The following is a 27,634-nucleotide window of genomic DNA, read 5'->3' on the forward strand; positions in this document are numbered from 1 at the left end:
TGTCTCAAGGATGAGAACACTGAGATTTAGAGAAGTTAACTATCTTGCCTAAGGTAGGTGTCATCTGCCTTATTCACTGCTGTCTCTCCAAGGTCAAGAACAGTGTCTGGCATATAATACATGCTCAACAAATATCTATTGACTGCATAGAATGACTTTCAGAATCTAAACCTATGTGCTTAACCCTTTACCAAGGGCTTCTTGACCTATTTCAATGCATGGCCCCAATCGTACTTTCTTATTCTATTATCTGCATATTGCCCCAATCAGTAATATACTGTGGATCTTCATTTGCTTTAAATTTGTATTACAAAAACTATAGGTATCTTAAATGTTTTTCAAAATCCACTTGCTCCTGGAGAGACTGATACACTTTCCAACTCCCCCTTCCATCCAAATCACATTTAACGAGATACTGCTTTGTGTTGCACGGACTTGAATACACATCTCCCCAATTCTCTTGGATAGATGCTGACTGTCTAGTATCATTCCAAAGCACTCATGACTGAACTCTAGTCTTTGTTTGTTTGTCTAGGGCCGCACCCACAGCATATGGAGGTTCCCCAGCTAGGGGTCAAATCAGAGCTACAGCTGCCGGCCTATGCCACAGCCACAGCAACGCAGGATCCGGGCAGCGTTTGCAACCTACAGCACTGTTCACAGCAATGCTGGATCCTTAACCCACTGAGCGAGACCAGGGCTCGAACCTGCATCCTCATGGATACTAGTTGGGTTCTTAACCCACTGAGCCACAGTGGGAACAACTGAACTCTAGTCTTGATAAGCTAAATGTGTAGAGATAATTGCTCTTCCCTCAACATGTTCAGTACCCTGACAGTCTGGGCCAAAGTGAATTGGCCCTCACCTAAGTGTCCTGCTGCCCGTTCTGACAGGATGATCATGCCTAAGTCTGCCTGGTCAGGTAACTGGCAATTCTGAAGAATCGAAGATTTACAAAATGTGGAATTCCTGTCGTGGCGCGGCGGAAACGAATCCGACTAGGAACCATGAGGTTGTGGGTTGGACCCATGGCCTCGCTTAGTGGGTTAAGGATCTGGCGTTGCTGTGAGCTGTGGTGTAGGTCGCAGATCTGAGCCACAGCTCACGGCAACACGGGATCCTTAACCCACTGAGTGAGGCCAGGGATTGAACCCGCAGCCTCATGGTTCCTGCTCCTATGGTTTCATGGAAGCTTGGATCATTCTGAAATTCTGGAGTAGGAACAAGTTTAGCTTTTACTAATCAGAACAGCAGATACAATGATAATCATCAACCACAAACTCTCATCTTTTTAAAAACAGGAGTTCTTGTTTTATCTCAGTGGGTTAAGACCCCAGCATAGTGTCTGTGAGGATGTGGGTTCGATCCCTGGCCTTGCTTAGTGAGGTAGGGGTCTGGCGTTGTTTCGAGCTGCAGCGTAGGTTATAGATGTGGCTCAGATCCAGTATTGCTGTGGTTGTGGCATAGGTCGAGAGCCACAGCTCCGACTTGACCCCTAGCCTGGGAACTTCCATATGCTGCAGATGTGGCCCTAAAAAGAAAAAGAAAAGAAAGCAAGCTTATGGTGAGATTTGCAAACACAGAAATCATGGGTAGATAGGACCATGTAGTAAAAGGATCCAAGTTTTCATTCAGGGAATTATACACAGCAAAATATTCATCTGAATTGGGTAGAAATGACTAAACTAGGCTTCTAAAAGAATTTTTCATAGGCCCTACCAGTATCATTCCTACGCAATCATTTCGATCACTATAGCGAAAGATCAGGAAGCATGAGTGCACAGACAGATTTGGGGATTGTCTAATAAGGACTTACTGCATGCCATGTTCTTTAAATGTACTGTTGCATTTGATTCTCGTATCTCTGGGAGGTAAGGTACTGTTTTTATCCTCATCTTACAGATGAGGAAGCTGAAGCGCACAGATTGTGAATCATTTGTGATTATAGCCTGAAAGGGCAGAGCCGGGATTTGAATTCCGATCCTGTGCTCACTTTACTACACCACGCTGCCTCTCAGTGGGCTCCATTAACCTCTGATCATAATAGCCAACAATTATTGGGAACTGTGAGAACAAAAGAATGGAAAACCAGATGGAATCTGTGTACTTTATAAAAATAGTTACCATTTACTGAGTGCTAGGCACAGTGATAGGGGCTTTACATCTTAGCTCATTTAATTATCAAACCACTTGGAGTTCTCCTGTGGTGCAGTGAGTTCAGGATCTGACATTGTCACTGTAGTGGCTTAGGTCACTGCTGTGGTGCAGGTTTGAGCCTTGGCCTGGGAATTTCCATATGCCTCATGTGCAGCCAAAAAAAAAAAAAAAATCACCAAACCACTCTATGAGGTAGGCATTATTGATATACCCATTTTACAGATGAGAGCATTAAAGCTTGGGGCGGGGGTTGGGAGATGAAATAACTTGCCCATATTTACTCAGCTAGAAAGTTTCAGAGCCAGATTTCAAAGCTATCTGTCAGATGCTGGGGCTAGGGCGCATATACCACTAGTTCAAACGTCAGTGTGCGTAAGAATCTGCTGATGATGCTGTTAAAAATGTGGACTCTGGAGTTCCGGTCGTGGCGCAGTGGTTAACGAATCCGACTAGGAACCATGAGGTTGCGGGTTCGGTCCCTGCCCTTGCTCAGTGGGTTAACGATCCGGCGTTGCCGTGAGCTGTGGTGTAGGTTGCAGACGCGGCTCGGATCCTGCGTTGCTGTGGCTCTGGCGTAGGCCGGTGGCTACAGCTCCGATTCAACCCCTGGCCTGGGAACCTCCATATGCCGCGGGAGCGGCCCAAGAAATAGCAACAACAACAACAACAAAAAAAAAGACAAAAAAAAAAAAGTGGATTCTTTGGCCACGTCCCTGAGAGCCTGATTTGATGTCTTTTAGAAATAATTTTCCGGCTTTATTGAGGTATAAATGACAAATGCGGTATGACTGGAATCATACAGCCTTTCCCAACCAGCTTCTTTCACTTAGTAATATGCAAACTATAGAGACAATAAAAAGATCAGTTGTTGCCAGGGCTTTGAGAGGAGGAGGGATGAACAGATGGAGCATAAGGGATTTCTGGGGGGTGGTGGTGAAATTATTCTATATGATACTAGAATGGCGGACACATGACATTATACATTTGTCAGAATGCACGGAACTACACAGAGTGAACCATAATGTAAAGTAATGACTTCAGTTAATAATGTATCAAATATTGCTTTATCAAGTGTAACAAATGTACCATACAGCTCTAAGTAGATGTGATGTCTTTGCTAAATGTGTTTCTTTTCTTCAGTGGCTCTTCTATCCGGGTGGTAGTGGCCTCCTAGACCAATCTGCACTGTTCCCTAGGGTGGTGGTCCTGTAGCCTTCTTGCTTGTTCCTCCCAACGTGAGACCTCCACCCTCCCAGTGAACTGGGACTGGGGAGGGGAGGGCCCAGTCTGTTCAGCTGGCTGTGCCTGGCTGAGTGCGGGGTGGGTCTCTGCCACACTTGCCTAAAATGGTTTTTCTAACATAGAGGTGGGGCCTGCCCCTCCCCGGGAGAAACTGTAGCCTTAGCCTAGGAGTCGAGTAGAGTGGTTTCTCCCAAACTGGAGCTGGTAGAGGCCGAAGGGCAGAGCAGGGGTGGCTCAAATGCCACAGTCACTGCTCTTACCATGATTTAGTAGATTTTCTTGAGAGTATTTTTCTCTATTTGTTGTATGCCCTTAGGACAATTAACAGACTTTAAATGATTATGTCAAAGTTTTTCTCGAAGTTCCAGTCCTGGCGCAGTGGAAATGAATCTGACTAGCATCCATGAGGTGGTAGGTTTGATCCCTGGTCTCGCTCAGCGGGTTGGGGATCTGGTGTTGCCCTGAGCTGTGGTGTAGGTCACAGACAAGGCTCAGATCTGGCGTTGCTGTGGCTGTGATGTAGGCCGGCACCGGTAGCTCTGACTGGATCCCTAGCCTGGGAACCTCCCTATGCCAAACCTGCGGCCCTAAAAAGCAAAAAAATAAATAAATAAATAAATAAAAATAAAAGTTTTTCTCCAGATAATGGTTGTTTATTGGGACTTGAGTCCACTGCACTCCTCACTCTCTACCACTCTGGAGATCTTTTGTGTGTGTGTGTGTGCAAAACTTACTTTTTATTTATTTTTATTATTTGCCAATTATTTAAGACCTTTATTAATAGGTACTTTCAGTTTATTGACTTTTTTGAAAAAATCAAGCTGTAAACTTTTATTACAAATTAAAAATGAGGTTCTTAAAAATCTCAACTTGACCAGATGTGAAACAATTTAAAAACCTTTAAAGGTGTATTGAGAAAAATCAGACCTTAAAACACACACACACACACACACACACACACACACACACACACACACACACACACACACAGAAACACGTTTGTCATTACCAAAAAGAGACATCTTTAGGTAAAAATAATAAAAACCCCATGCTGCATAGATAATGCATATAGTTCTAGCTATCTGGTCAACAGGCAAAAAGCAAGCACTTAAGGTCTTTGGCGCCAACCTTTTGTTCATTTCTTATTGCTGGAATTTCATGTTCATTTCTTCTTGTTGGATAGCTAAACTGGATGATGGTAGAGATGGTAAGATGGCCTTTGCTCCACCCTGCTCAGCCTTGAGAGCAGGTAACTATTTAGCTGGTGGTTCGTCTGCTTTTGTCTCTTTGCCATCTGGTGGCTTAGGGTTTTCTGGGCGTCCGCGCCGGTTATTGGAGTCGCAGCGGTACCAACGTTGAGGTGGCTGCTGACCCTGGGTCTCTTCTCCTTGCTTTTCCTTATCTTCTTCATTGCCGTCCTCTCTGGGTTGTCTTTGGCGTGGAGGGCCCATGCGGAATTGTGGTCTATAGCCCTCATACATATTGTGTCGCACTCTCTCCCTTGTTCTCCTGCACCCTGGTTGTCAGCACCCTCCATCACTTCTCCCTGCACGGGAAGGTTGGAATACTGTGGTCGACACCCATCCGGTCGCTGCATGTAGTAAGGTGGGAACCTTCACCTGCGGTAGGGCCTGGCCTTTGGGAGCTCTCTCTGATCCCCCATTCTTTCTCCCACTCTCACTGGTCTGGCAATTCTGCTGGTAATTGCCTGGAGGACCCCTGCGACGTGGATAGCGTCTCTAATGGTTACCGTTTGCTGCTTGTTTGCTGCCTTGCACTGGAACTGCACCAGGGCCTGTACGTTTGTTGCCTCCACACCCTCTTCTCCTTCAACAACATCAAACTCCACCGTCTCTCCATCTCCTACACGGCCCAGGCACTTCCCGGGGTATTCTTCTTTATGGCAGTCGGCTGTACAAATACATCTTCCTTGGTGTCATTCCTGTTGATGAAACCATATCTGTTTCTTGCATTGAACCTTCATTGAGATGACTTTCTTGTCCCCGCCGGCAGACACTGCCACCATATCTGTTTCTTTTCTTTTTTTATTTTTCTTTTTTTCATGATAGCTGGTTTACAGTGTTCTGCCAATTTTCTGCTGTACAGCACGGTGACCCGGTTACACATACATGTATAGATTTTTTTTCTCCCATCATCAGGCTCCATCACAAGTGACCAGACATAATTCCCAGTGCTATACAGCAGGATCTCATTGCCTATCCATTCCAATGCCAGTGTCTGCATCTGTTAACCCCAAGTTCCCCATCCATCCCACTCCCTCCCCCTCCCCCTTGGCAACCACAAGTCTATTCTCCATGTCCATGATTTTCTTTTCCGTGGAAAGGTTCGTTTGTGTCGTATATTAGATTCCAGATATAAGTGATATCATATGGTATTTGTCTTCCTCTTTCTGACTTACTTCACTCAGGATGAGAGTCTCTCGTTCCGTCCATGGTGCTGCAAATGGCATTATTTTGTTCTTTTTGTGGCTGAGGAGTATTCCATTGTGTATATATACCACATCTTCCTAATCCAATCGTCTATCGATGGACATTTGGGTTGTTCCCATGTCTTGGCTATTGTGAATAGTGCTGCAATGAACATGTGGGTGCATGTGTCTTTTTCAAGGAAAGTTTTGTCCGAATATATGCCCAAGAGTGGGATTGCCGGGTCATATGGTAGTTCTATGTATAGTTTTCTAAGCTATCTCCATACTGTTTTCCATAGTGGTTGTACCATGGAAATCTTATATAAGATTTTAACTTTTGGAGTTCCTGTTGTGGCTCAGCAATAACAAACCCGACTAGTATCCATGAAGACATGGGTTTGATCCCTGGCCTTGCTTAGTGGATTAAGGAACCGGCATTGCCATGAGCTGTGGTGTAGATCGCAGACATGGCTTGGATCTGGCATTGCTGTGGCTATGGTGTAGGCCGGCAGCTGTGGCTCTGACTTGACCTCTAGCCTGGGAACCTTCATATGCCGCTGGTGCAGCCGTAAAAAGAAAAAAAAAAATCTGTCATGGGAGCAGATTCTCTCTCTTGCTGACTTTGATGAAGCAAGCAGCTCTGTTTTCAGTTACTCTATAGAAGAGAGCTATGTTGTCAGTTACTCTCAAAGAATTGACGGCAGCTCCAAATGACAAAGATAAAGTGACAAGAAACTGAGACCCTCAGTCCAACAGGCTGCAAAGAACTGAATTCAGCCAACAACCATGTGAGCTTAGAAATGAGTCTTTCCCCAGCTGAGCCTCAAGATGCAAGCACAGCCCTAGCTCATGCTTTGATTGCAGCCTTTGTGAGATCTTGAAGCAGAGGCTCTAGCAAGGTCAGATTCCTGACCCCAAGAAGCTGTGAGATCGTAAATGCCTGTTTTTGTTTTTGTTTTTTGATGGCACCCTTAGCATATGGAATTTCCCAGGCCAGGGATTGAGTCTGAGCCGCAGCTTTGACTTATATCATAGCTGCAGTAATACTAGATCCTTAACCCACCATGCTGGACTGGGGTTCAAACCTGCACTGCCAGAGAGACAACCCCGGATCCTTAACCTCCTGTGCCACAGCAGGAGCTGTTGTTTTAAACCACTAAGTTTGTGGTCATTTGTTATGCAGATTGATAACTAATGTGATGGCACAAAATAAAATTGAAATACTTATCATATTGAAAAAGAGCTTATGATATAACACTATGTATGCATCTTTATTAATGTATTAAATAACCAGATCTAACAGTGGATCTAATATTTGCCATTTTTCAAAAGGAGTTATTAGCGTTAAATATATTTCAAGGTATCTGCAGCAGCAGTAAGTGAAATGAAAATATGTGTGATTGCTTTTGCTGAAAGAGTTACAAGTACTGTTCATACTATGGATTATTGCCACATTCATACTTGAAAGGATGCTAAATTTTATTTAGAGGTAGAAGTAAGTGAAAACAAAGGTTTACTCCTTTTTTTTTTTTAAATCGAAGTACAGGGTAGTTCCCATCATGGCTCAGCAGTTAACAAACTTGACTAGCACCCATGAGGATGTGGGTTCGATCCCTGGCCTCACTCAGTGGATTAAGGATCCTGAGTTGCTCTGAGCTGTGGTGTAGGTCACAGATGCAGCTCAGATTATGCATTGCTGTGGCTCTGGTGTAGGCCAGTGGCTACAGCTCTGATTGGACTCCTAGCCTGGGAACCTCCATATGCTGCTGGGTGGCCCTGAAAAGACAAAAAAAGACCAAAAAAATTGAAGTACAATTGATTTACAATGTTGTGTTAGTTGCTGGTGTACAGCAAAGTGATTTAGTTATAGACTTTCGTATTCTTTTCCATAATTCTTTTTCATATTTTTTTCATCTTTTGTCTTTTAGGGCTGCGTCTATGGCTGAGTAATATTCCATTTTATATATGTACCACATCCTCTTTATCCATCCGTCAACGGACATTTAGATTGTTTCCATGTCTCGGCTATGGTAATAGTGCCGCAGTAAGCATAGGGGTGCATATATCTTTTTGAATTAGAATTTTCTCCAGATATATTCCCAGGAGTGAGATTGCAGGATCATACAGCAACTCTGTTTTTAGTTTTTAAAGGAAACTCCATGCTGTTCTCTATAGCAGCTGCACCAATTTGCATTCCCGCCAACAGTGCAGGAGGGTTCCCTTTTCTCCACATCCTCTCCAGCAGACGATTTAGATCTTCCCTCTGCTGAATTACACAAGCTCTCTGCATTTTATCCACAAAAACCCCAAGAGAAAAACTCCTAATATCAATCCATCCTTTGCTAGAGTCCTCTAGTGTATGTCTTTTCTATTCCTGTTTAAGTAGCCTCTCCACCCTGGGTCATTCTGTCTCCTGATGTTCTGTGGAACATGCCATTGGGAGCATATGCCAGCTGGAAGTTTTCTCTCTTTTGCCTAAACCTTACGCGTCTGTGGGTAGCAATTAATTGAAATTAATTACAACAAATGTAATATCTCTCAAAATTTTAGATGTACATAACACCTCACCCAGGAATTTTGTTTCTAGAATTCATCCTGCAGGTGGACAAAGATAAATGTAGAAGGATATTCATTACAACGCTGTTGCTAATGTTAAATAACTAAATGTACATCAATAGAAATCTTATATAAATTACCGTAAACCATGCAACTATTAAAAAACACAAGGAATTGTATGTAATGCTAACAAATTATATCCAGATTTATTAAGCAAAAAAAAAAAAAAAAAGGCAGAGATCAGAACAGTAGGTATAATGAATTTCCATTTGATTATGCATAGAAATTGTCTGGAATTATATACAAGAAATATTAACACTGGGTACCCATGGGAAACAAGAATGAGGCTTGAAATTGGAGAAACATATAATTTTCGTTATACACTTGTGATCACCAAACTGCACCAAGTTGCCCTGAGGCACTGGAGGATAATTTAAAAATTTAAGGCAAATGCAATGATATTAGAAGTCTCTTGTACATTGTGAAAAGTACTAAGTCAGGGTAGTTCATAGTTTCAACACTTTTATGATTTATTCATTTCAGAGATGTTATATCTTTTTTTTCCTTTTTTTTTTTTGGTTTGTTTTTTACTCTTTAGGGCTGCACAGCATATGGAAGTTCCTAGGCTACAGGTCAAATCAGAGCTGCAGCTGCTGGCCTACACCACAGCCACAGCTTCGCCAGATCTAAGCCACGTCTGTGACCTACACCACAGCTCACAGCAACGCCAGATCCTTAACCCACTGAGTTAGGCCAGGGATTGAACCTGCATCCTCAGGGATACTAGCCAGATTCGTTTTCTCTGAGCCACAACGGGAACTCTGGTGATGTTATATCTTTGCAAATTTGGGTTTGGCAATTACTATGATGAGCTGCCAAACGACTTTGTTGAATCATCTAAAAGACAGTCCATTACAATTCAATTTATCTTCAGCCTGAACTGACTGAAGAAGCCCTGATAGGTTTGGTAAAAAGATCTAGAGGATATTCTCATTACCAAAACATGCAAAATCTTACTCAGACCCCCAGATAGCATTATTCTAAGATTCAGGTAGCATCATCACTTTACATTTTAGAAAATCAGGATTTTATTGGGCATTGTTAGTAGAAGGAGTTGACTTTGAAAGATGCTCAGATTTTGATAACAGCATGTGAAGGTTGTGGGAACAGAATCAAGATTATTGAGTATGCTTCTATCTTGGAAGCCATTAAGATCTCATGTCCGCCTTTTGAGATAGAGCTCCCTCAGTTTTTCTGGTTCATCCCTTTTGACTGAAAGTGCCTTCACTAGACCAACCAGGTTTCTTCATTGCTCTATCTTTGGGCAGAGGCACTTCCTCTAAATATATCAAAGCTAACTATAGAAAACCAGGCATCTCCTTGAGAGTTGTGCAGGGGCTCTGGTTCCAGGGACTTGACTGAGGTCACCCATTAAGACTGTGGCTCAGCCAGGACTTCAAAGTGTGTCATCTGGTCTAAGTTCAGTGCTTTGTCCATTCCATATCACTACCTCCAATGTAAGTAAGAGCCTGAGGGACTGAACTTTTATCCTTTGACTGTAGACTTAGGAAGTTGGGTAGATGTAATGTTAGTCTAATCCTCAGTTTCTTCACTTGTTTGACGGGGGTGATAATAATATATCCCACACAGTATTTTGTGATGGCTAATGGTAAAGAAATGGGAATTTAACTCAGGGTAAATTTTCAATAAATGTTGACATTTTCTCTTGGCTAAGAACTTGATCTCTGGAGTCGGTAAGGCAAGGTTCCAAGTTCCAGTTCTACCACTCATTAGATGTGTGACTTTGAGCTGGCTACTTAATATCTCTGAGCCTCAGTTTCCTCATCTGTTTCATAGGATTGTTGTGAGGATGCATGAGATCATGCGTGTAAAGCAGTGAGTACAGTGCCTTTCAAGAGGAAGTAATCAACCCTAGATAGTGGTGTGTGATTATTAATGGTGGTGGTACTAAGAGAAATTTGATGTGGAATCATCTTGATTGTTTAATGGAGAAAGTCTACCACTAGAGCCTGTTTTTGAGGTCCTCCAAATTCTGTTTTTCCTATTCTTCCCTCATGTAACCTCCGTCCAATCCCATTCACAGATCCTTCCTTCATATTCAGATATAAAGGGCCAGCAGCCTAGAACATTGCTCTCAGTGGGATATGCATTTTCCAAGGGACCAAAATCCTAAGGCAGGAAACCCTAATGGTGCAAGTCTCAGCCCTGCTTTAGAGCAGAGTCTTTCAGTCTCAGCACTCTTAACATTTTGGGCTGGATAATTGGTGTGGGGGACTTTCTTGTGCATTGTATCATATTTAAAAGCATCTCTGGCTTTTTACTACTAGCATCTAGCACTAGATGCTGGTAGTGCAACAACCTCCTTCTTAGTGATGACAACTAAAAATATCTCTAGGCATTGCCAAATATCCCCTATGGAGAAAAGAAATGCCCACAGTTAAGAACCTTTGGTTTGGAGTCTTCTGTGGAGGAAGTGAGGGCTTTCAGAATATCTTAAAAATCACACCAAGGGGTCGTAAATATAAATGCCTTCTGGGGCCAGGCAGAGATGGAAATGGGAAAAGTCAGAGGAGTATCATACGATAAGGAGTGTAATACGAGGCTCATCTGAGGATTGGGATGGGCTGCCAGTTTGGAGCCCCAGATGCAGGTGGTCGCAGCCCCAGATGGCTGATGCTCTCTTCTTTTGGGCTAGTGACTCCCCATCCCAATTTCTGCTCTGTCCCTCCTCCCCTTCCTGCCTTCAGAATAAGGATGTCCCCAAATTGTCAAGGCTTATTAGGTTATCCTAAAATATAAAAATAATTTTAAATTCCACCAAAAGTTTGAAATGAGCAATTTCAAACACTGCGCCATCATTTGAAACTGCCTATATGTTCAGAGGAAGGACAATAGCGTGTAAGAATAGTAAGGACAGGAAAGAAGACTGACACAAGAACACTAGACAGACGTAAGTAAAAATGGTAACAGGGCTTGGGTCAGGGTGGATTTTTGGCCTCTCCATCTTTACTTTCCCATACTGAAAAGGAGGTTAATGCTCTGCTAGGAAAAGTCAGCTCTGGAAAGGAGAGCTCCACACTATCCAGTACTTGTCCAGGTGGGGAAAGTGTCATGAAATCAGATCAGTGCTGCAGCTTCCAGGGGCTAAGCTGGCCCTCCCTACCCCCACACTGCCGGAGACATCCTGTCTGCTGAATAACCAGAGAACCCGGAGTTCCCCGCGTGTGGTTATTAACATTAATAATAATTGGAACGCTACTCTCTGCCCACCGCATTCTGCTCTCCAGTTGCTTTCTGCTGCTTTTTAATGACGCGCTTTTGCTTTTTCCCATGTACTCTGCATCATACACATGCTGTACCTTCCCTCGATTTATGCATGTCTCTAGCAGATGGTTGGGCCAGTCCACCTCCGGTGCTTGTTTAGCATAACAGAGAGCTCAACCACTGGGGCCACTCGCTCGCAGGCTTCAGCTCACATTTCTGGATCCTGGTGCCTAAACACACAGGGTTAAGGCCGCCCCTTGCCATCTCTGACCTACCTTCACAGCAACCAGGGATGGCTTTTCCTCTTTGCTTTTCAAGAGCTGTTTTTCCCCTCTCTTTTTATTCCATCCCCACTCCATCCTTTTCCTTGGTCTCCCCTAGATTTTTATGAGACTTCCCATAGTGGTGATGGGACAAGGAATTTTCCAGAAAAAAAATACCATATGGAAAATCCAGGATTGGCAGTCCCTGCCTAACTTCTCTTTTTGGTGACTGAGTCTTGGTGAGGACTGGACCCTCGCCTACTTACCCATTCCTTTTCCCTCTCTAGAGAAAGGTGTCCGCGTCAAGCATCCGGTCTCCTCAGTCAGGCAGGACTTTGAGCACGTGAGGATACGAGCCATTAAAGAAATTGAGTTTGACCTCAGATAACACGCTTCCAGGCTCTTGAAGCCTGTGGAGTAGTCAAGTCACCTCCCAAGGAGCTTGGCCTTCCGGGGCCTTCAATTCAGAGACACATTTCTCCCCTTGCCCTCAGCACGCTGAGTTTAAACTCTGGTGGGTCTAAGGAGTGCTTATGGATGCTTCTTATGGCAAAACAAGCTTCATTTTTTTTCACCTGATCTGTGTCCTAAGATCTTCTAGGCTTTTATGGGTGATGGGGAAAAAAAAAACCATGGCAAAAGACATCTAAGGAGCCGAAGGATGTCATTGTTCTAGGATGTGACAAGTTTTGCCCCAACGACTTAAGTAAGATGCACACAGCTTGAGACAAGAGAGCTGTAAAGCGCCAGCCTGAAGTTTACTGAAATATGTTATTTCCACGCAGATGGAAAAAATTGATTCTAATTCCTAAAGTATGTCCCCAGATGCCTGTCATTACGCCCTTTTCCAGTGTCAGCTTAAAAGGACTCTGAGCGGTGTGTTCACAGAAGGCAGAAAAGGAGGGTGGCTTTCTGCGCACCCCAGGTGAAGGAGGGAAAAAAATGGAACTTTGTGGAGAGGAAGCCAAGAAAGCAGTTGGGGTGGTGTGATTGTTGGGGGAGGAGCCTGGATAAATGGTGGTCTCCATATATTTTCGGGACGGCTCTTTTCTCTCCAAAGCTGGAGGAAAATCAATATCTTGTTTTCAGATGGGTAAATGGAGTCGTCTCTTTAAAGTGCCCCGGTCAGTTCACCACACGTCGGGCAGCTGCTGCTTTCCAGGCTGCCCCGCGATTCCCAGGCTAGGAGGATTGACAAGGCGATGATAAACTAACGTGCCCCCTCAGCTCTGGGTGTGCGCCATTGTTCCCGCAGCTGAGACCCTCTGCTGCTATTTGCTTTCTCCCACATACATTATTCAACAGCCCAGGAAAAGGCCAAGAACCTCTTTCATTCAGGAATTCTGTATTAAAATAATCAATTTCAAACTGAAGCCGGGAAGGCCAGCTTGCTACAGGGAGAGCCTATTAATAAGCCACCAGTCTTTTCCATTTGCATTGAACTCATGCTGTATTGTGGTAATATGGGATTATTTTTTTTTTTCAGTTTCCTCCAAGAAACGAAACATCGCATTGGTTCTCCTGCTCTTTCATAAAGAGCATGTAGAAGAGCTTCTTCGTTTGATCCCGTCATTAATAGAACACTAGAGGCCATATTTGTGCCTGCTACTCTGCGCTGGCTAATTCTGATTTTGAAAGTACTTTAAAAAAGCCATTAACTCTCCATGAAATGTAGCAGGAAGAAAAGTTTTCAAGTGTTTTGTTTTCCATTCATTGGCCTTACATTTCTTGTCTTGCCTCTCCTGCCCCCTGCCTCTAACCATCCCCCCACGTCCACACACACACACACACACACACACACACACACACACGTTGTGATATTCAAGCACCAAGCCAAAAAAATTAGAAACCTTTCATATACAAGTCAGGATAAGTTTTAAGTGCCTGCCAACAGCATCATGAGGTGCTCTCCTCTCAAATGCGTGAGCTTTTCCTATTTGGTTACTAGAGGGTTAATTGGAAACTCCCTTTTTGTGGCTGCTTTATTGTCAGAATTCTTTCTAAGTTGACATCAGTCCTTTTTCACGCATTTAAATAACTCAGTGATCAAAAAGTAACTACTAATAATCACCATTATGTAATCAGTTCAACAAACATTTATTGAATGCCAACTGTGTATACAGGAAATCCTCAGGGCTTTAACTTGATCCCCCAAGTGTCGTGTGAAACACAAGTTTTTAGTAGGGTTGCCAGATTTAGCAAATAAAAATACAGGGAACCTAGTTTAATGTGAATTTTGGAGAAATTACAAATAATTGTTTAAGTATGTTTTATGCAATATTTGGGACATACTTATACTAAGAAAAAATTCGTTGTGTATCTGAACTTCACATTTAGCTAGAAGTCCCATATTTTATATGTAAGGCCTGCTTTTTAAAGAAATTCCTGACATGACCTCGAGGTTTTTTCTCTTGGTCTTTTCTGCTTTCCCCTTACCTCCAAAGCTTAGAATGGACAGGAGCTGATTGACCAAAGGCTTAGTTGTTAGGATTCAAATGAATCAAAATTTTACTTTTCCATGTAAGGTGAAACTTCTTCAAGTAATGTGTAGAGGGCTTCACTTTTTTTGTTCAACAGGTGGCACAGAATAGGTATTTTTCATATTTTTGTGATAACATAAATTATTAAAAGTACTAAACTATTTAAAAGTTATTCTAAAATAACTCACAGAAATAACACTACTAACCCAGTAATAGATTGATATAATAAAAATAAAGAAAAGCTACTCGGGATAATACATTGTGTGTCCTCTAGTGTGCCAAGGACTTCTAAGCATTAGAGAGACAAAGCAGAGATGAATGTGTCTGTGAAAGTGCCCAGTGCACAGATACTCAATGAGGCACAGCTACAGGGGACTATGAGCATGTCCTGGACAGGAGAGACACACAGGAGCAGATCTGGCAACCAGTAGGAGGGGTCCATCCCAGGGGACCACGGACTCTCTCAGCCTAGATTCTGCAAAGTAAGACAAGTTGGAACTTCCAAAACACATGAGTATTGTCTACAAGGATAAGTTCTGGTTAATCCTTTATTAAGGGCCATTTAGGTGCTAAGGGAGCTAAGGCACAGTTACTGCCTTCCAGGACCCAAAGTAGGGTCACAAAAGGCAGACATAGTGCATATACAATAGAACAGATAAATGTCAAGAGGGCAAATGTAATAGCTACCCCCTTTATTATAGGCCTACTATGTGCCAGGCACTGGGCTAAGTGCTTTGCATGCCTTGTTTCCTTTATCCTCACAATACCCATTTGAGGTTACCCAAGTTCTTTTAGGGGGGGCCCAAAGGAGAGAGAGACCTTCTTTTCTGTGTAGCCCTAAAGACAGAAATAATCATTGTTAGGTCTCTTGCTGGTGACTGCAGCTGTCAGCGTGTGGTCAAGGCAAGCCCCCTTGCTGAGGAAGAACATTGCAATTGCTGTGAAGTGGAACTTTCGCTAGAGCGCAGAGACCATGGTTTTGCCCAAGACTGCTAAAGACGCAGAGTATGCATCAAGCTTAAACAATACGTTTCAAAGCTTAAGTTCTAGTTAGTAAGACTTTCTAGCTAAAATGGGAGCTCTCCTGATGTCCCACTGGTTGTAGTATAACCCATCTCTGGGTTACCTCATGAACTCTGACATTGACTTGAGGGTTGTTCCTCTCTGCCTCTGGACCAAAATTGCTCTGATCCCCTAGCATTCTGTTTCTGACATCCCATCTCAGGGATAGGCTTCCTGAAACTGTGGGCTGTCTTTTAAATAAATCTAAGCAAGAGAATATATCCTGGAAGAGTTCTGCAGTGTTTGTGCTGCATTTCTAATAAGGGGCTTGCAGGGGTTAATGGGAAACCTCCCATTCTCCGTTCCTACCGCCAGGGAGGAGGTCCTTCCCGTCCAAAAAAATCAGTTTAATGCGAAGATGTGGGATGCAGCCTTCTTCACCTCTCCCGGAAAAAAATGACAAGAGCCTGAGCTGGGGCTTTGGCAATGGGTGTGAAAAAGGCAGTCTCCTTCTCAAAGCATTTTGAGGGGGAACTTAGGTGGTACCATTTATAGAAACAGACAAGCCCGGAAGAAGAGTAGGTTTGGGGTGAGATATTTGACTGTCCACACATGTCCAGTGCTGGGCATGGGGGTGGTAAAAGTTGAGCAGAGACTTGGCAATTTAAGCCTCAAATTTAGGGCAGAGGTAAGGTCCGAGAGAGGTGGAGGAAGGAGAGCCAGAAAAAAAGAAAAGTGTTGGGAGAGGTGGGGGCGGGAGCTGGAAGTAGAAAGGGGCAATGTCTGTCACCACAGCTATGGTTTCCTGGAAGAGAGCCTGATGGACCCTGACAAGTGCTGCCTAGCGGGTGGCGATGTTAAGGTCCGATAGGAAGCACTTGGAATGGGCAGTTAGAAGCGGTGATTTTTAGGAGCGCATGTCCGTAGAGTAATTGATTTGAAAGGTAGATGGTGAAGGTTTAAGGAGTAGTTGGTAAAGAGGCAGAGGAAGTAAATGTAGATCATACTTAAAAGCTGTTCTTAGTGGAAGGAGAGGGTGGCAAAATGAGCGAGGGGCTTTTAAGAGAGTGATTTGGAGCTAGTAGGAATGTGATCCTGTGTAAGGGTGGAGAGAAAGGAGCCCATGAGAAGGGAAAGAGACAGAGCTTTAAAAAGGAGATAATTACTGTTGACCCTTGAACAAGGCAGAGGTTCGGGACACTGACCCCTGCACAGTGGAAAATCCATATAACTTTACAGTGGACCCTCATATCCGTGGTTCCACATCTGTGGATCCAACCAGCTGTGGATCGTGTGATGCTGTAGGATACACTCATAGCAAAAAGTTCTGACCTGCATAGTTCAAACTCATGCTATTCAAGCGTCAGCTGTAATTGACCTTGGCAACAATGGAAGTAAACCTGGGACAGGAGAAGGAATACAGGTTTCTTTAAGATCTGAAGGAAAGAGAGGAAAAGGAGGATGAGTAGATGGATGGATGAATGGATGGATGGATGCAGGGAAACTCATTGAGATTATATTTCTGACTCTTTAAAATTAAAAACATAATACATGTCTGTTTTAGAGAAGTTGTAAAATGCAGAAAGTTAAAAAGAAAATGAAAGTAATCTATAGTCCTATCACCCAGGAATAACATTTGGTTATATTTCCATCATTTTTTCTATGCAAATACTCACTTTTATCTTAAAATTGGGATCATAGTGTATAAATTTGAATGCCCTCTCTCTGATTTTTTTTTTTTTTTTGTCTTTTCTGCTATTTCTTGGGCCGCTCCCGCGGCACATGGAGGTTCCCAGGCTAGGGGTCGAATCGGAGCTATAGCCCCTGGCCTATGCCAGAGCCACAGCAACGCGGGATCCGAGCTGCGTCTGCAACCTACACCACAGCTCATGGCAGCACTGGATCGTTAACCCACCGAGCAAGGGCAGGGACCGAACCCGCAACCTCATGGTTCCTAGTCGGATTCGTTAACCACTGGGCCACGACGGGAACTCCCTCTCTCTGATTTTTGCTTAATGTATTTGAGCTTTTCTCCATTCCCATAGACATTCTTTGAAAATAGCAGCATTACTCTGTGCAATTGAAAGACTGTGTCACATTTTAACTATGTTAGTCTTAGCTGTCCTGTTGTGAACAGTTTTGCAATATTATAAACAACACTAGTATTCTTAAAAGGGATTCCCAGAAGATAAATTAGCAAATAAAATTGTGAATTAAAGTTATTCAATAGGAGTTCCCTGGTGGCCTAGTGGTTAAAGACTCAGCAATGTCACTGCTGTGGCGTGGGTTTGATCCCTGACCAGGGAACTTTTGCATGCTGCCTGCCCGCGTCCAAAAAAAAATTTGATAGACTGTTTCCCAGGACAGATGTATCCATGTGTACTCCCAGCAGTAGGACTAAGGTTCATTGTTTCATTCCACCCTCACCAAATGTGGATGTTATAATAAAACACACACACACACACACACACACACACACACACACACACACAGTCTTTCTAATTGCTAGGTCAAAAAACGTATACTATTTTAATTTGTATTTTATTATTACAGGTAGTGTTTAACATTTTAGATATCTTGATTAGGTTTTATATTTCATTTGTATAGCATCTATTTATGGTCTTTTCCTTTTTTTTTTTCTATTGAGCTGTACATTTTCCCTACTACTTTTTACGATCTACTCACATAATCAGAATACCTATCAACACTTTGTTATGTTGTTTCAAAACAAAAATCTTAGTTTGAGGTTGGTTTTTGAATTTTGTTCATGGCACGTTTGACCTACAAAAGTTTTCAATTTGAATATGTTTGACTCTATTATGCTTTTCTCCTTTTGGTTTTTTCTATTGCTTTTATGTTAATAAAGTCCTTCTCGAGATTCAAGGCATTTGAAATATTCACTTTTATTTATGCGTTTATGCTTTCATTTTCTACATTAACTCTCTAAACCACCAAATTTTATTTGGGTGTGAAATATGAAGAAGGAATCTAACTTTCTTTTACCATAGTTAAGCAATTCACCCAATACCATTTGTACAATACATTTCATTTTCTCTCTGATTTGAGGTTCAACTTACTCTTATACTTAAAAAACATTTAAAGATACGACGCTCTTTTTCTGGGCTGCTTCCTGAATTACTTTGATCTATCTTTCCACTCTAGCTCTGGAACAGTATTGCTTTAATTACTGTAGCTTTAAATCGTGTTATAATATAAGAATCATTAGTTTCTCTAGCCCATTGCTTTACAAATAAACTTAGAATCTTTCAAGTTCTATTTGCAAAAATCCTGCCGGGATGCTTTTGCAAATAGCATTAACCTTGTAACTTATTATGAGGAAAAAAACATCTCGGCACTGTGGTGTATGAGGCAGCATACGATTTTTGTAAAGTGATCAGCCTTGGGAGTCAGACTGCTTGAGTTCACTTTCTGGCATTGGTACTTCCTAGCTATGTGACTTAGAAAGTTACTTAGGAGTTCCCGTCATGGCTCAGTGGTTAATGAATCTGACTAGCATCCATGAGGACGAAGGTTCAATCCCAGGCCTTGCTCAGTGGGTTAAGGATCCGGCATTGCCATGAGCTGTGGTGTGGGTTGCAGATGCAGCTTGGATCCCGGGTTGCTGTGGCTGTGGTATAGGCTGGCAGTTGTAGCTCTGATTCAACCCCTAGCCTGAGAACCTCCATATGCCACAGGTGCGGCCCTAAAAAGCAAAGCAAAAAAAAAGAAAGAAAGAAAGAAAGAAAGAAAGAAAGAAAGAAAGAAAGAAAGAAAGAAAGAAAGAAAGAAAGGGAGTTCCCGTCGTGGCGCAGTGGTTAATGAATCCGACTAGGAACCATGAGGTTGCGGGTTCGGTCTCTGCCCTTGCTCGGTGGGTTAAGGATCCGGCGTTGCCGTGAGCTGTGGTGTAGGTTGCAGACATGGCTCGGATCCCGCGTTGCTGTGGCTCTGGCGTAGGCCAGTGGCTACAGCTCCGATTCGACCCCTAGCCTGGGAACCTCCATATGCCGCGGGAGCGGCCCAAAGAAATAGCAAAAAGACAAAAAAAAAAAAAAAGAAAGAAAGAAAGTTACTTAATCTTTCTGTGCTACAGTTTCTTTGTCTATCAAATGGGGATACTTACAGTACCTACTTCATTGGGTTTATGCATAAGGTGCATTAACACATGTAAAGAGGAACTTAGAACAGCACATGACACATAGCTTTAAGATAACATCAGCTCCAGCAACACAGCTGGAATTTCAGTCACCATGGTGTATTAGCTATGGGTAATTGCATAAAGCACAAACTTCGGTACTGTCTCTTCAGTCCACTTTCACTACGTAAATAACAGGCATGGAGTGATGAGTGAGCAACCACATCACTCCTTTCAGAGTTTCTTGGTGATTGGCCACTGCGCGCAGAACGCATAGTCCTGCTGTCTCCTTGTTTCTCGGGGATAAATTCCATAACATTTTACACAAATAGATAATAAAAGAGCAATCAGCCAACAAAGATGAAGGGGCAGCAAAGAAACAAACAGTGATATTGCTGGAAGTGAAATTAGAACTGAATAGAAATGAAGTTAAAGAAATAGCCAACTGTGGGAATTTTGTCACTGCTGCAATTCGAGAGATCCTAGAAATGCGATCCAAGGAATTCAGTGAGGGTGAAATCATGAACATAAATGTTGTTATGAAAGTTGTTGTGATGAAAGGGATGAAGATACCCCAGAGACAGGGATGCCAGCAAAAACCTTCACATTGAAGAAACTCTTGGAGATACTTCACACTGAAAACACGAAGGAAAAAATATTAAATCCAACACTTAAATAAGTGTATGATGATTCATCAAGGCATATAAATTAGGCTCGCATGTATTATATGAGAAGGCAAGTACTGTTAAAACCAACGTTGACAAGCTTTCTACGAATACAACCCTTTCATTCTCAATGTTTCTAATGTTGAAATGACAGTGTACTAAATAACTAGTGCTTTTATAATTTTTTCATTCCCTTGTATTTATAATGGAATGGACACTAAGAGCATTTTTCTTGTTTTGACAAAAATGTTTAAAGGTCACAGAACAATCGTAATTTCTGGAATTCCTGTTGTGGCTCAGCAGGTTGAGAACCCGACATGGTGTCCCCGAGGATGCAAGTTCGATCCCTGGCCTCTCTCAGTGAGTTAAGGATCCCAGATTGCCACAAGCTGCAGCATAGGTCGCAGATGCAGCTCAGATCTGGCATTGCCGTGGCTGCGGCGTTAAGCCTCACCTGCAGCTCTGATTTGACCCCTGGCCTGGGAACTTCCATGTACTGCAGGTGTGACTGTAAAAAAGAAAAAAAATCGTCATTTCCTCCATTGATTACTAAGATTGGTTCTCCGGAATTCAGCATTTCCACTCTTCTTTATGGTTGTGGACTCCTTGCTTATATTATCATTTTCTTCATAGCCCATTTCTTACACACATTTCTTAAGATTATTCTTAGTTGTTTTGAATGTATCGTTGCTTCTGGAAATGGGATTCATCCTTACTATTTTCTAACAAGATAGTCTGATAGATAAGGAAGCTCTTGATTTTTAGATATTAACTTGGTTTCTGAATTCTTGAAGTTCTTATGATTTCTAATAGGTTCTTGGTTCATTTGGTGCCTGTCCCCTGGGAATTATGGCTCTGGCTTTTACGTGGAACAAGTGTGTGGGGGAAAGAAGCCTCGGCTAATTCAGAGAGAGGGTTCTTGGCCCTCTTCTGCTTGGAGGTGGATCCTTGTTTCTGATGTCATAGCTCAGGAGGCTCATTTCCAAAGCAATCTTGGTGGCACGTGGCCCTGAGTTCAAATCTCTAGTAACCACGTACTCACTGTGTGATCTAAACCTGTGTGAACAAAACCTCACCGAGCCTGTTTTCTCCTTGGGAAGTGGACATAATAGTACCTACTACATGAGATTATTAGAAAGATTAAGTGGGATATTTCATGTAAAACACCTCCCTGGGTGTTAGCACAATGAACAAGTTCAAGGAAGTTCCTGTGTCGTGGTGGGTTAAGGATCCCGTGTTTCAGCAGTGGCTCAGGTTCGATCCCTGGCCTAGGAACTTCCACATGCTTCAGGCGTGGCCAAAACAAAACAAGCTCAATACATATTAAGTATTATTTTTTTGCATTGTCTTTACATTTGTTTTTGAAAAGGGATTCTTTTCCGTCATGCTTTATCACAGGATATTGAATATAGTTCCCTATGCTATTCCTCACCACACATAGTTACCAAATTTTTTTCTTGTGATGAGGTTTTTTTTTTTGTTTGTTTGTTTTTTTCTTTTTAGGGCCATACCTGTGACATATGGAGGTTCCCAGGCTAGGGGTCCAGTCAGAACCACAGCTGCTGGCCTACACCACAGCCACAGCAACGGTGGATCTGAGGCAGGTCTTCGACCTACACCACAGCTCACAGCGATGCTGGATCCTCAATCCACTGAGAGAGGCCAGGGATTGAGCTCGTGTCGTCCTAGATACTAGTTGGGTTCATTATTGCTGAGCCACAACTGGAACTCCAAGAATTATTATTTTTAGTCACAACTTTCTTCCTTCCTGGCCCAGCTATACTGCTCAGAAGCCACTGATGCTTTGCTTAAGGACAGTTCTGCCAGGGCTCTGGCTGATGTTTGGGTAAGTTGCTTGTTTTCAATGTTGCTGCGTCTATTTATCTCTCTGTGATTTCTTATGTATTTAAATGAGGAAGGTGGCTTCCACTGATGAAACGTTGAGCTGGAAAGAAGGGTGTGGCACGGACCTGCCTTCTCTAGTTGCTCCCGTGTTGCTCTGGCCGATGAGTCCCGTGAGCCCCGTCTCCAGCACACACACCCCCCCCTTCCCTTGCCTTCCTCGTTGTCCGACATCTGGACCTGCGCTTGCGCTTGAACCTCTACAGTAGCTTCTAGACAGAACCCTCTGCTTCTCCTCTCTCACTGCCATTAACTAGACCTCGCACCAAGAAATGCCTTCTAAACTACAGACAAAATCACGTCATTTCCTTCTTTAAAAAAGAAGAATCCCATTTGTGTCTTCACTGCTTAAAGGACCCTGACTGAACTCTGAAGACTGTCCTCTGATCACAAGCGACCCTTCCAATCACATTTCTCATCACTTTTTTTTTTTCTGTCTTTTCAGGGCCACACTTTTGGCATATGGAGGTTCCCAGGCTAGGGGTCGAATCGGAGCTATAGCTGCCGGCCTACACCACAGCCACAGCAACGCAGGATCTGAGCCGCGTCTTCGACCTACACCACGGCTCATGGCAACACCGGATCCTTAACCCACAGAGCAAGGCCAGGGATCGAACCTGCGTCCTCATGGACGCTAGTCAGATTCATTTCCACTGCGCCAGGACGAGAACTCCTCTAGTCACTACTAACGCTCACCTCTCCCCCTTTCCCAGCACTGCTAACACCACGAGCAGCTTCACCTCTAGACACACCCGGTTCCTCCCCCTTCCCCCAGTACCTCCTGTGCAGCTCTGCTGCCACGTGTCCCTCCAGCCTAAGTTCTCTCCTCATCCCACGTCCATCTTCTAAGCCCTGCTCAGCACCACACGCCTTCCTGAAACCCTTCTTGGTTTTCTTCTCCCACCCTCTCCCTCAGAATCCAGGTGGATCATTCCTTCTCCTGAGTTCCACGCCTACTTGCCTGAACTTGTTCCCTGACCTTGACTTTATCTTTCTTCCTCGCAGTAGATCCATCTCTGTAAACCGAAAGTTTCTCAAGCCTGAGAGCCAGGTCTGAAGCACCCAGGTGGGCCGTGGAGGACCGCCACCTCGCATTGCACTTGTCGGCTGGTCTTTCACCCGTCTCCCCACTAGCCCCTCATAACTGAATCAGGGTGAGAACCATGTCTTGGTCACCACTGTACCCCAAGTGCCTGACCCAGAGCCTGGCACGTAGTAGGTGCTCAATCAGAGCTTGCGGAATCAAATAATAGCGCTTCCGATTCACTGACCTCTTTGACCTCGTGATTCGGACCTTCTGTCAACTTCCTCAGCCACTGCTGTCACTCGCAGTTGCCTGCTCCACCTCGCAGCCCTTGGACTCTGAAATGCCTTCCAGTTACCAAAACTTTCTATCTTTCGCCGTGACTGATGGCCCCCTGACCTCTCCCTAATCTTACAGTCGGTTCCCCTCTGACTTCTCTCACCTCCCTTCCCGACTCGACATTCTGTTCTGTTCTTTCCAGAGCCCTGGCTAGGGTGGGGTCACTGGGGCACAGAAATTTAGAGGGCACCACATTTTTCTCCCACCACCTCTCTGGTCTCTGTTGGACGCCTCACCCTGGCCCCAGGCCAGCCCCCTTGGCAGTCGTGGAGATGGATGGAGTGAGAGGCCCGAGGTCAAGGGCTGGGAGCGCACCAGCCAGGGGACCTTTTGTGCACAGAGCTACCCTCCCCCTGCCCAGAGCAGCTTCCACTGAAGACAAGGCGAGTTTCACGCTGCTTGCCCCGGGCGCCAAAACTGCTAGTTAGGGCTCTGGTTCTGTCCTCCTTTCCCTCACCCCTTGACACCGTGCCAATTTCACGCTGCTTTCCCCGCTCCAGCAAAAAGCCCTGTCGCTGGGCTTCCAGGGACCACTTGTTCCAGCTGCCTGCCCTTGGTGGACGCTTGATGGCTGATCAGCCATCTTTTTTACTACTAGATGTTGAATCTTGGGGAGTATTTGTACTGGGGGATATTTGTGTTGCAGGATGCATCACACACACACACACACACACACACACACACACACACACACACGCTGATAGAGAGCCTGAGGCTGAGCTATACAGGACTGACAGAAGAGGCAACAAGTTCCTTCACCCTTCTGAGTCTCTGCTACCTCATCTGTAAAATGGCCGTGACAGTCGTATCTACCTTATAATGTTGTTCTTGGGAATAAAGTGCATAGCAGGGTGCCCAGTACATATGCTAAGCACTCAGGGGATGTGAGTTCCCCTCCTCGAATTTTGGATTATCGTCCTGCATTTACGCTTTCTGAGACTGTGATGAGGTGTAGATAAGAAAGCTAGCGAACACCCCTGCTAGAGTAGATTTCGTCAATGGTTGGTCCAGAGGCCAGGCAGCAGCTCTTCTCCCCTAAGTGTCCCCCACTGCACCCCCACCCCCATCCCATCAGTGACCTGAAAGGCTGAAGGGCTCCTGAGAGAATTTCTCTCTCAGGATCTAGAAACTCAAAACTTTTTGAGCCAGTGCCAAGAATGTTCGCTGCAATCAACTTTGTCCATCATAAAGAGGCCAGCCTTGAGTTTCAAATCCTGCCACTGAGTGTTGGTCCCCTCCTTGAGTGTAATGGGAGATTTGAGTGCAGTTGAAATCAAGGCCAGCTCTTTCTATCAGTGGGTTTTAAGAACCCAGGGACATTTTTATCCATGTTTTTGAAATGGCAACCAACTACAAGGTCAGAATTGCAAAAAGCGAGGCTACTATAAAATCCTTTACTTACTTTTACCCAAATGTGTTTCTTTTCCAAACCAGGCAGTCTATGTGCGTGTTCATTATATGTTGTTTCCAGCTGACTTACCCTTTAGAAAAGTCATAGCCACAGGAAACTCATGCCCTGGAAGTGACTCAGGCAATACAATAGCACGTCTCCTGCATGCTTAGCCTCCAAGGAAAGTTGGCCAGTGGACTCATCACTCCACATAAACTAAAGCAAAGTCTCTATTTGCTGCATCTGGAAACAGTTGATCACATTAGCATTTCATTTATTTTTTAATAGAAGAGTTGTGTTTTAAACTAGCGCATAGCATTTTCAGAGCAAAATATCTTAATGTATATCTGATTATCTAGTTAGGTCCAATTTTTCAGTTTTGTTCTTTTATGGTTTGTGCTTCTGGTGTCAAATATAAAAAAGCCCCTGGTCCTCCCAATAAAAGTAAGAAAAATAAATGTTTTTTCTTCCCGAAAGTCATATATTTTACATTTAAGTCTGTGACCCATTTTGAGTTAGTTTTTGTATAAGGTGTGAGACTTAGGTTGAGGTTCATTTCTTTGCCTCTGGATGTCTAATTGCTCCAGCATCGTTTGTTGAAAAGACTATAGAATGTCCATTGTATTGCTTTTGCACCTTCGTGAAACATCAGTTGGGCACATTGGTGCGAATCTATTCCTGGGTTCTCTATTCCATTCCATTGATCTATGTGTCTGTCTTTCAGTCAATACTACACTGTCTTGATTACTGTACTTATAGAGTAACCTTGAATATTAGGTGAAGTGATCTCTCTCACTTCTTTCTTCTTTTTTAGTCCATATTGTTGTAGCTACTTTAGGACCTATAACATTCCATGTAAATTTTAGAATAAGCTTGTGTACATCTGCCAAAATCCTTGCTGGCATTTTGATAAGAATTGCATTAAACCTATAGATCCGGTAGGGGGGAACTGACATCTTTGATATGGCGAGTCTTCTAATCTATGAACGCAATCGATTCCTCCATTTATTTAGGTGTTCTTTAATTTCTTTCATCAATGTTTGGTGATTATAAGCGTACAAATCCAGTACATGTTTTGTTAGGTTTGTACCTGTTTCATTTTCCTTAAAGTGATTGTAAATTACTTTGGTTTCCAGATGTTCATTGTTAGCACAAGGAATGCAATTGATATATTTTTAAAAAGTGTTATTGGAGTATAGTTGATTTACATTGTTGTGTAAAGTGATTCAGTTGTACATATACAGGCACCCATTCTTTTTCAGATTCTTTTCCATATAGATTAGTACAGCATATTGACTAGGGTTCCCAGTTCTATACAGTAGGTCCTTGTTAGTCATCTGTTTTATACATAGTATTGTGTATATGTTAATCTCAACCTCCTAAGTTATTCCCCCCCCCATGTTTCCCCTTTGGTAACCATAAATTTGTTTTCTATGTCTGTGAGTCTGTTTCTGTTTTGTAAATAAGTTCATTTGTATTATTTTTTTTAGATTCCACATATAAGTGCTATCAATGGTATTTGTCTTTCTCTGTATGACTTACTTCACTTAGTACAAGACTCTCTAGATCCATCCATACAGTTGGTATTTATATCTCTATCTTGTATCCTGTGACCTTAATGAATTCATTTATAAGTCCAGGAGTTGTTCTGTCAGTTCTTCGGGATTTTCTATTTATGCAGTCATGTCATCTGCAAATAGAGACAGTTTTATTTCTTCCTTTCCAATCTATATGCCATTTATTTCTTTTTCTTTCCTGTTTAAGGTGTAGAACTTCTAGGACTATGTTGATATTTAACTTTAAAAGTCATAATTCAGGTGATATGGATTTTCTTGGCCTCACAGTGTCAAATAATTGCTTCGACTAAAATTGCATTTCTTGACCTAAGTTTAGGGAATAATGTAAAGTTTAATGGATAAATCACTTAAGATGGGTCTACACCATTGATATATCTGTACAACAGGGATGAAAACTCCCCCAGAGCTTTGTTGTGGCACTGAGATAAGGTATCTGAAAATGTTTTCATCATCATGCACTGTCCAAATATATGGAATTATTACGATGATGAAGGAGATGATACTAGTGTTTCTCTAGGAGCCAAGGCCCCTGTCCATCATATAGAACCAACATTTTCGGCCTTGAGGCCACAGACCTCATGGGTAGGCTTCAGGGTTCTTTGAAATTGTATATAAACAATATGGGAAGGTACATTTGGGAGAGGGAGACTTATCTCTTTCCGAAAGGTATTTGAAATTGTCTAGTTGAATGGATGAATAAATGAAACGGGAATATTTGACCCCATGCTCTAGGAAATAGCACAATCCCTGACCTCTGCGTATTGAGGTGGCTTTGTTAGGTGAAGCCAACTTGAAGAGTGTTTCTTTCCTTATCCCCAGACTTGAATGCCTTAAATGCTACTTCCTACCTGTACCAAGCATAGCAAGAAGCATTTTCACGAGAGAGGGGGTATATACTTAGATAGGAAGCCTCAGGCATTTCACGATGGAACAGTCTTCTAAGTTTCAGTTTTGAGCAGGTCTGTAACACTAGCCAGTTAGGAACTAGAATAGCTAGCTTTGCAGAACTGACTATGACGATTCTAACATTCTAAGATGGAGCAACTGAGGACAAAGAGACTAGAGACTATGAAATCTCTGCAACTAGCATAAAAGACTCCAAACAATGAAGTGACCTTTATACTGTAAAATTGGTCTGGACCAAGCAACCCATCGTAAGGGGTACAGAAGAAGCTCAGTGAGTGACTCA

At 43.1% G+C, this 27,634-nt stretch overlaps 1 protein-coding gene and 1 pseudogene across 2 annotated transcripts in view; one reads left to right on the top strand and one right to left on the bottom strand.

The window, feature by feature from the left end:
• The window catches only part of LOC110257749 (uncharacterized), a 643,664-nt gene that overhangs the window by 252,468 nt on the left and 363,562 nt on the right, over window positions 1-27,634 (top strand). The window lies entirely within an intron of this gene.
• LOC100524542 (Y-box-binding protein 1 pseudogene) lies at window positions 4,653-5,425 on the bottom strand (annotated as a pseudogene).

Source organism: Sus scrofa, chromosome X, assembly GCF_054392235.1.
Source record: "Sus scrofa isolate SSC_HxYL_T2T_F1_AM1 chromosome X, Sscrofa_HxYL_maternal_Yorkshire_Landrace_v2.0, whole genome shotgun sequence".
Taxonomy (NCBI): domain Eukaryota; kingdom Metazoa; phylum Chordata; class Mammalia; order Artiodactyla; family Suidae; genus Sus; species Sus scrofa.